The sequence below is a fragment of the Bactrocera tryoni genome, chromosome 4, assembly GCF_016617805.1.
Source record: "Bactrocera tryoni isolate S06 chromosome 4, CSIRO_BtryS06_freeze2, whole genome shotgun sequence".
Classification (NCBI taxonomy): domain Eukaryota; kingdom Metazoa; phylum Arthropoda; class Insecta; order Diptera; family Tephritidae; genus Bactrocera; species Bactrocera tryoni.
The window spans coordinates 71,416,164-71,426,853 of record NC_052502.1 but is presented as its reverse complement, the minus strand read 5'-3'; the positions used below and the strand labels follow the sequence as shown (position 1 = coordinate 71,426,853).

Below are 10,690 nucleotides of genomic sequence, written 5' to 3'. Positions count from 1 at the left end.
TGAGAAATGCCTAAGTAGTGCTAAGCTGTTGCTAATAGGATAATAAGGAAATAGGCTGCGTAATAAGAAGGTCGAATTTTTCATTAAACTAAGAGGAAGTAATTAAGATAGGAGATGTAATTAGGTGGGATTAAACATTTTTAATTAAAATATATATATATCTATAGTATATATGTATGAATATACAATATAAATGATTGTGTATATAATTAAATTTAAACAAATTTAAATTAATGATTTGTTTATTTTTCTAATTATATTTTTATGAATTTTTAATATTTTTTCATGTTAAAAATTTATAATTAAAATTTTAATTAAAAAAATAATTTTATTTTTAAATACTTTAATACTTTAATAATTTATTGTTAATTAATACAATTTTTTTTTGGTTTATTTTGTAATTTTAATTAATAATAAATTTATTTAATAAAATTATTATTTGAAACTAAGAGTTATGTTTTTTATAAATTTTTAATATATGTACATATATATTTTAATTATTAATAATAATTTATTTTTACGTGTGCTCTTCCGATTTAAAAAAAAAATTTAATATTTTTCATTTAAAAAAAAAATATAGTTAAAATTTGAATTTCAAAAAATTAATTTCATTTTTATTTAGTAAAGAATTAAACTTTATTAATCAATATTTTTTTAGTTTTAATTTTAATGTTTAACTTATATGAAATTAATTTAATTAAGTCATTAACAATTGTCTAAGTTTTAAATAATATTGTTTAATGATTTCCAATAACATACAATTAATTAAAATTAAAAGTTTAGATTAAACTATGATCAGTAATATACTTTTCTTTGCATTTAAATTATTTACTTTATATTTGCTTACTTTTTATTATAATGTTTAATTATTAATTAAAAAGACATTTTTATTTCATATAAATTAATTTGTTTTCATTTTCATATATTATTGCCAAATAATTTGTACTTTATATTCATTTTCTTTATTGTTTTGTAATTATAATTTTCCCAGGTTTTCTAATTAATGTCTATTTTTTCTTATGTGTCGTTTCATTTACTTTGCGTACATTTTTTATTAATTTTTTTTCTTTTAAGCAATTTAATTTTTTTGATAATTGATGTGAAAGTAATTTATTTTTATATTTTATTATTATTTTTTTTTTTATTTAGACTACAAACATTTTTTTGTGCAATTATCATTTTTTAAAAATTAATATAAGATTTGATAATTTTTTTTGTATTCATAATATAATATTTTTTTTTAATTTTTGTTTAATTATTTTTAGTTTTTGAAAACAAACTTTTATATATAATATTTATTTAATACTAATTAATTAGTTCTTTTATTTTTTTTTTTTTTTTGATTTCCTGCATAACTGCTTTCTTCGTTATTTTTAATTTTTTCGCATTAATTTTCTTGAATTTAAATTTTCTTCAACTGATAATTTCTTCTATCAACGAGTTTCATTCCAAAATCACATTAAAAACCTTACGGAATATTATTTAATCTCACTTACATATAATCCATTTAACAGTGCCTTCTGCTAACGACTGCTATTTGTTCAATTAACATAATTTTGGTACTGTACTGTTAATTTTTCTTTTATGCGAATTCACTACAATGATAACCCTGTTAATTCAAATCTCCTTTAAATTCCAATGAGTGTCTAATTCATATTAACATTGAGCGCTATTAACTGTTATAAGTTTGATTACTGTTATGCTGCAAACGATGCAGATTCAATTAAGGTATTGCTTTTGCGATTAACTCAATGGAATAGACGAAAATTAATTTTTATCAGTTACAAACTTTATAATTTTCGTTTACAAGTCTTTTTGGCACTTGCTGTTAATAACAGTGCGCCTAAACAGCGTTAACAGTGATACATCCACGCAGTAAACGCTGTTGCGCTGAGTGTGGTGAGTTAACAAGCAAGTATCTACCACCACACAGAACACACATACATATACATACATGCATACGCAAATTGGAATTGTAGTGCCTCGATTGGCTACTGGTCTCAGCGCGGACAGCGGCTGCGGCAGCGTCAATGAGAAATGTTGCGCGACACTAATTGGCAAATTGGTGTTGTGGTGAAGAGCAAGGACGCTTACTTTAGTATATGTGTGTGGGGCTAGAATGAAAATTGGTTGAATGTGTGTGTAACAATTATTTTGCAAGCTGTTAGTATGCTTGAGGGGGCTGTTAAGCTAATGTAAAATCGCTGTTAAGCGGATGTGCTAATTTTGAGTGGCTGTTAAGCTGTTATTAGGCGCTAAGTGTGCTTGCTGTTGAAAAACAAACTCGAATTAGAATTAAAGACTCCTTGTTCTGTTGTTGTATATGCCACAACATGTGTATATGATATGAGAAAAAATTGCAAAAAATGTTGACAAAAGTCGTGCGCTGTTGAATTTAGTTGAGCGCGAGCAGCAAAATGGGTGGATTTGGGAAATGAATGATGCTGAAGACTTATTAGAACTTAAGCATGACTTAACAGAAGGAATAAAGAAGCATGTTGGTTATAAAAACAGCGAAAAAGCAGAAGAAATGAGTGAAAAAATATAAAGAGCGCGCAAGAGATAGTGCAGAATGTAGACAAATGGGAAACGAATGGTAAGATTGAGTGCGAAGAAGCGACGAAAGCAAGTAGTTGGGGAAACATGCGGCAAATGAGGATCACAAAACACTAATAAACGTTATGCTAGTGAGGAGAATGTGGTAGTAGGCGCACAAACACTAGTACAACGCATGATGAGTCAAAGAGCGGCGCAACTGATAGAGCAGATAACCAAAAAAAAAAGAGTAAACGAAGCGCGCTTTGTGTCTTTATAACCAAAGCGTATAGGCGCTTGGGGAGATGGTGCAGAACTGCAGCCAGCAGCTGACCAACAACTAAACGCGCTGAGAGTGGCTGCGAATGCTTGCTGCCGCACACCAAACATACACAAGTCATGCTTTTCCCCCACTGTAGTGGCTTTGCGCCCGGCAAACAGTGGTTGTTTGACAGCGTCGCCAACGAATGCCGATGAACGCGCCGCACGACAACCACCGAGCGCACGAGTGCGCGCCGAGCAAACCAATTGGCACTGAATGAATGTGACGACCGACCAACCAACCAACCAACCAGCCAGGCGCTGAAGCCGCAGCTAGCCGAAGCACCAACTGGCCGACCGACTATTCGACTGACGCAACGACGATTATTTTCGATTCTCATTTTTTTGTTTTTGTACGCAATTGGCAGCGTCTTTTTGCTTGCCCATTCGCCTTTGCTGCGGCTTTCGTGCCATTTTGGCGCTTGTATGCGTGCGTGCGCGTTGTTTTTGTTGTTTTGGTTGGTTTGCTTATGCGCCGTCGACGGCTTGGCCAATTGCGCCGGCTGTGGCCAGTTTCATTTGTATTTGGAACGCCGGACCGGAAAGAAGGACTCGCGAGCAGCTTGGCATACGGGCGATCGAGCGAGCTGAGCGCAGTTTTTTAGCTTTTAGCGCCTCTCCTCAGTTTTTTCATTTTTGATTTTCAATTCAATTATAAACCAAAAAATATTTCGGCAAATAAAAATTTTTTGGCAAACAAAAACAAAAACACATAAACTTTTCGGCATAAAAGATCTTGAAAAAAATTGACAAGTAAAAATTTGGCAAAAATTTGACAAAAGGACAAGCAAGAAAACAAAAATTTCGGCAAACGTTAAAATTTTTGAGTTTATCATTTCAATTAAGTGCAAAAAAAAATTTTAAAACAATTGCAATAAAAATTTTTGAGTTGAATTTTAAGTTTTGTAAGCGAAAAATAACAACAAATTTACAAAAACGCGACGCGCGCGTAAGAAACTGACGCAGCAAGCTTTCAAGTAAAAGCGTGCGTGTAAAAGTGCTGCGCGCGTTCGAGACAAAATTCAAAATTCGAATTTCTGCGACAAGCCAACGGCCGACACAGCGAGCGCGGCGCGGCGCGACACAGCAGCGGCAACCAAAAGCCAATCAGCGCGTCGAAAAACGCTTAGCGCGCTGCGAAAAAAGCGCAAAATAGATAAATTAAAAAACTCAAAGTTTATTTACGCCTAGCGCGCCGGGCAGGCGGCAGCAGAATTCGCCACACAACAAAATTCGTTAGACACTTTAGTTACGTTTCATTCTACATGGTTGTTTTTGAGTTCAATTGAGTTTAATTAGAAAAGATTTTGAGTTCATAATGAAGTTCACAAAGCAACAAGCAAGTATAACAAACGTAAAACAACTACAACAACAAAGAAGCATTACAACGCACAAAACGAAGTTCAATAAATAACGAAAGCGAAAAATCATAAAAAATATAAAGCAAAATACGCAAGAATATTAACAAAAACAACACGACGAGTAACGAATATTACAAATTGGCGAAAAAAATTGCGAACTAATATTTACAAAAATAACAAAAGAAAATATGAACAAATAAGAGATTCACAAATAACACTCGGTAGCAGCCGGCGAGTGAGGCGAGCAGGCCCAGCAATTAAACAGCAAGTGGTACGAGTGTGTGCGAGCGAGTGATGTGCGCGGAGAGTAGAAACTTTTCTTGTGCAAAAATTTAAAAACAAAAATATTTCAGTGATTTATGGAAAAGATCACACAAAATTAATTATTTCAACAAAATTGCCACGGAGTTTCTGAAAAATTTGGAAAAGCAGAAAGCAGCAGCCAGCAGCATACGCGGCTGCAAGCATTGCCGCCGAGTAGCGCGCATTTGCGAAACAACCGCAACAGCAGCACAGTGTAAGCAAAATTTTTATATAAATTTTTTTACACAACATGCTTATAAAATTTTTCTTAATTTTGTAGGTATGTAGCAAAAAATTTAACTACAATTTATTAATAAAAATATAATGAAATTATAAAAAAATCATAAAATTTTATAAAAAAGAACAAAGACAAAATTAACGCTGAAAATTTGCAACTATTTAACAAAAGCAGCATTTATTATAACATTAACAGCGTTTAATAAAACATTAGCAGCCAAAAGCCTTAAAACTGTTAAGCAACATTGCGTTAAACTGTTAGCAGCAGCAGGCGCTTTGAGTAAACAGCGTCGGCAGCGCACTTTTGTAGCAGCATAAATATAACTTTTAAACAAGCAATTTAGCTGATTTTTAGCAGTTAGCAAAATAAAGATTTGAAATTTATTTATGTTAAATGTCGAGCAAATGGCGTAAAAATTAATAGCTATTTTGCAGCTTTGAAAACTAGCTACCTTTACATCAAAAGTAAAACTGTTAATGGTTAGTTAACAAATTGTATGAACATTTTATGCTAAATTATAACAAATCTGGGACTTTAAGCATACAATGAAAAGCGAGATGCTTCTTAATAGATAATTTTTTAGTAGTTGCTCTGGAAATTTTATGCTTTTAGCGGCAGTTTAGCGGCATTAATGAGCATTTGAAATGTTAACAGTGATTATTTATAGAACTTTTGTAGGCCGCAGAAATATAATTTTAAACAAGCGCTTTAGCTGGTTTTTGGCAGTTAGTAAGCTAAAAGTTTGAATTTTATTTATATTAAATTTCGAGCAAATGGCGTAAAAATTAATAGCGATTTTGTAGCTTTGAAAATTAGCTTCTATTACATTAAAAGTAAAACTGTCTAAGGTTACCTAATAAATTTAATGCTAAATTATAGCAAATTTGAGATTTTAGGCACAAAATAAAAAGCGAAAATAAATTTTTTGGTTATTTTTAAATTATTCATGAGAAAATTGTATGCATTTAGCTGGAGTTTAGCAGCTTTATGAATGTTTAAAGTATTAACAGTGATTATTTAGAGAACTTTTGTAGGCAGCAGAAATATAACTTTTAACAAAGATTTTTAGCAGATTTTTGGTAGTTAACAGGCTAAGATATTAAAATTTAGTCACGCTAAATTTAAAGCAGATAGCGTAGAAATTACAAAAGATGCCGTAGTTTCAAAAAGCAGTAATGTTTATTAACAGAAAATGTTAGTTAGCACATTAGATGATCATTTCATGTCGAAATTAAAAAAACAAAAAATATTATAACAAATTGGGGTTTTTAGCACAAAATAAAAGGCGAAGTTAATGTTTTTGAAAATTTTTAAATGTGTGCTGAGAAATTTGTATGCTTTTAGCTGCTGTTTATCGTCTTAATGAGCCTTTAAAGTATTTACAGTGCATAAAAGCAGGCATTTAGACAGGTTTATGGTAGGAAAGGAGTTGTTATTCTCATGTCAAAAGTATTGCTAAGGTATTTTGATAATCTAAGAGCACATCAGCAAAAATATCAATAAATTTTTAGACCACATTTTAAAGCGAATTGAGATCATTTAGAAGATCTTTACATGACCAATATTTTTCAAAGCCTGTAAAACTTTTTTCTGCAATGCAATTGTGAAGAACTTTTGTCAATATTGCTGCGTGAAAAATTAAGTAAAAGATTACAACGAAAATGATATTAATTTTCATAAAAATTCAGCACCATAACTAATAGCAAAATTATTTCGAGGTCTTTTTTTCTCGAAAGAGAAACTTTTTTTCAATCTTGTGGCAGCAATAAATAAAAATTTTAGTTATAGAAAATTTTTTAAAAAATTATGTATACTTCAGAAAAATTATTAACTGAAACAAGTAAAAAATCCGTTATAACATTTAGTAAGTTACAGCAATGTAAATAAAAATTTAGCATATTTATTTCATAGCCACCCAGAAGTTTTCTTGTCAACTGTTCAAATTGCAGCTAAAATTTTTTTTAAGTCTAATAGACAGTAAAAAATTAAAGAAATAATAATGTATATAATATAAAGCTTAATCCTAAACCTAGAAGCAGGACAAATTTCAGCGCAATAACTCAAAATGTTTCATTATAATCTTCATAGCTAGTAAATAATCTGATGAAATGCCAATTGATTGCGGCGAAAAAATAAATATAATTATAAATAGTAAAAAATAAAATATGTTCGAATAATTTGAGCGAAATTAGGTATGCAAAATTTCAGCACCATAACTCTAAAAGTTTCAACATTTTCTTCACTGAGATGAGTATAATTTTCATTTAATGATAACCGATAGTTTAACTGCAAGTAATATAATAGGTTAGCTGATAGTGTTTCCGAAGCAGCATCATTAAGAAATGTTCAATATAGTCTTTAACGAGAGGAGAATTGCAGTTTAACTTTCATTTAATAGATAACCGATAGTTTAACTAAAAGTTATATAATAGGTAAGCTGATAGTATTTCCAAATTTCAGCAGCATCACTCAGAAATGTTCAACATATTTGGCGAGTCTTAGTAAATGTTCTCATGAAATATAGTTTAGAATGCAGCAAAAATATATATAATTCTGTGAAAAAAATTACTATAATTAAATTGATATACTATATCGTCACCTAAAATGCAAAACAATGGATCATCAAAAAATCAAAAATGAGTTTTTTATTGCTTACGATTCACTTTACCTTTATATACATACATATGTATATGCATAATGCATAAAATTCTAAGCTTTCGATATCAGATATAACCAATATATAACCCATATATAACCAATATATAACCCATATATAACCAATATATAAGGATTTTATAACCAAAAGTCAAAATTTTGTTGCAAAATGAGTGATTTCTATTATTCTATTCTTTCTATTTTAAGCTTTTGATATCAGATATAACCAATATATAACCACTATATAAGCACTTTATAATCAAAATTCAAAATTTAGTTTCAAAATGAGTGGTTTCTATTATATAACCATTTTAAAACCAAAACCTACAATTTTTATTCAATAGTAGTGGTCTCTATTTTATCGTTTCTTCTTCGCCTGAAAACTTATAAAAGTGATGTTACGTTTTTTTGCATTTTAGGTGACAATATATAGTCTCAAAAGTACCATATTTCAGCAAGTTGTTTCAAAAACCTCAGTATATTCTTCATCACAATGAAAAGTTATTGAAATATTTTTTCAGTATCTAAAAAAGAAATCTCAAAAAAAAATGCGAAGCTTGAGAATTTCAGAAAAACTTTTGTCAAAAATAAGCGCCAATATTGTTTGAAAATATATTACGAAATTACTTCAAAGTTGTGTGAAAAATATATCAGCGTATTACTTGTGACCAAGTGTACCAAATTTCAGCGCCATAATTCAAAATATTTCATATTTTCCACATTTTTCAGTAGAAAGTTCGTGAAAAGCACAATACAAAATATTCCAAGCGTGATAATTTGAAAAAAAGTTTTTGTACTCAATAAGCCTAAATATAGGTTTCAAAATATATGCAAAACTTCAGTGTCATAACTCAAAATTTTCGAAAAAAGATTTTCTGAAAGAATGAATTCTGAATTTTCAGAAAAATAAAAAAAAATATATAAATCTGTAGAAAATAAACAAGTTTTTAATATTTTATTTTCAATTCATCACAAAACTATTTCAGGTTTTTTGTTATTCCTCTCAACTCAATAACCAATATAGTGATACATTCTCACACAATTGGACCAAATTTCAGCGCTATAACTCAATTTTTTTTTTAATATTTTCTTCATTTTCAAGCAGAAAGTTCTTGCAATATTCTTTTCTAATTATTATTCTTTTATTATTTATTTATAATTATTCTAATAAAAAAATAAATAATTAGTTTCTTTTAAACAAAAAATATTTCAATTGTGAAAATGTCATAAAAAAATACTTTAATAAATGTACATATAAGTCGCAATTTTAGATAAAAAATTTTGTGAAAAAATGCAAAAACTTAAAAAGGAATTCTACGCAAAAAAAACTTGAAACATCTCGCTGTTGAACCGACCGGGGTTACCGCTATACCTCTGAACTTGGTATAGATTGTTCACAATTAAGCTTAACGTTTCTTGGCATTTTATTTTTAATAAATATTAACTGTTAATGATTAAAAATAGTATTCAAATTATACCGTTAAGGTCTTGGGTATTAGAGAAATTATCGCGAATTTTCATTGCTTTAACTCAAAAATTTTACAAAAAAAAATTCGCTACATCATTAAATGATTCTAAGGAAGTATTGAATGCAAATACAATCAACTACTTTTTTACAAAAAATTTTAATGAAAAGCACACTATAATATAAACAAATTTAATCAGTTCGAAATCTTCTCAAAGATCTACTGGAGCATATTACAGCTTCCATTGTTTATAATAACTCTCTACAGCACCCTACTCTACTTACACAGATTAATCAGACTAATTGCAATGCATCAATGCTTTTTTGCTTTCGAAAAAGAGGGTTGCATAGCCGCTCGCACCGCATTAACAGCCCCCTTGTAGAACACCGCAGCAGTATTGCCGCAATCTCAGCAGCTGTAGCTGTTAGTTTTTGCGCGTGCACATAGGCATGTTTAATTAAAAAACAACAATAACAACAGCCGGCTAAGGGGAAATGTTGGCAGCAGCTGCTAATAGCGACGGCATGCATTGGCATAAATTCCGTTGCGCAAACGACGGCTGTGCTTCACGATGTTATGTTTATGTATGGGAATTTGGCGAGAGCGTGAAGAATGGCTGACATTTTTCAAGTAAAAAGGGAACTAAAATTATTTTTTACAAAAAAAAAATATATTTAAGGGATGTAGAGAAATTTCGTTGAAAATTTTTATTTTTTCAAAAATATTTTATTAACATTTACAGCGAATGTATAAAAAAAATTTGGAATATTTTGAAATTATTATGAAAGTTGCCACAAATTAAAAATTAAAATTTAACACAATGTGAATCGGGCTTGTTTGTCCAAGAGCAATTGAATTTTTTTTTAATTTTCTACAAATTGAAATTTGTGTAAAGTATTTTATTAACAATTTTCGGAAATAAAAAGAAAAAACGGTTCAGAAAATTTTTAAATTTAAGAAAATTGTCAGACATCGGGAATTGCAAAAATAAGAATATTATGCAAAATGTGTCTTGAGTTCAAGAGTTCCAGAATTTTTAGAAAATACATTATTCACAATTTTGAGAAGTTTAATAAAAAAATTTCAGTAATTTTAAAAATATTAAATTAAAAATAAAAATATTTCAGACTTTTTAAAGCACAAAATAGAAATAAGCAAATGTGAATTTGGTTTAAGAATTCAAGAAAGTTTTCGAATTGTCAAAAAAATATCTAATTGGAATCTGTTTCAAATTTTTATTAAAAATATTGTAATCATAAAAATAGTTAGGAATTAAAGATGGAAATTTATTAAATCAAAATTAGTTAACTTTTTTTTAAATATTTTGTTCAAGAAAATAGTTATAGGGAATAATTGAAAACAAAAACTCACCAATTTTAAAGTATTTCATAAAATTTTCAAATTACTTGCTGATTTTAAAATTTGTTCACAAGCAATTGCCTTTATTTGAAAATAAAATCAATTTATTAGAAATGAATAATTTGAAATAAGTGAATTGGTTATAAAAAACTACAAAAAAATGTTCAACATGTTTTAAAATCTGGTTAAAATTAAAAAAAAAAATTTTGGGAAAATTAAAAAAAATTAAAAAATTGTTTTGAAAATTAAAAAAAAAATTTTAAAAAAATTAAATTTTTTTTTTGTTTGTTCAAAAGTAATTGCCTTTATTTGAAAATAAAATCAATTTATTAGAAATTAATAATTTGAAAAAAGTGAATTGGTTATAAAAAACTATAAAAAATATTTCCAACGAGTTTTAAAATTTGTTTAAAATTAACAAAAAAAATTTGGAAAATTAAAAAAAAAAATTA

General features: G+C 28.7%; 1 protein-coding gene across 1 annotated transcript in view; it reads left to right on the top strand.

Moving 5' to 3' along the window:
- The first annotated feature begins 4,596 nt into the window (after nt 1–4,596).
- LOC120774777 (signal element on autosome protein 2) overlaps nt 4,597–10,690 on the top strand; it is a 21,128-nt gene continuing 15,034 nt past the window's right edge. Inside the window, exon 1 of the mRNA XM_040104550.1 lies at nt 4,597–4,734. The gene's annotated coding sequence lies outside the window, so the exon portion shown is untranslated. The remainder of the gene's footprint in view (nt 4,735–10,690) is intronic.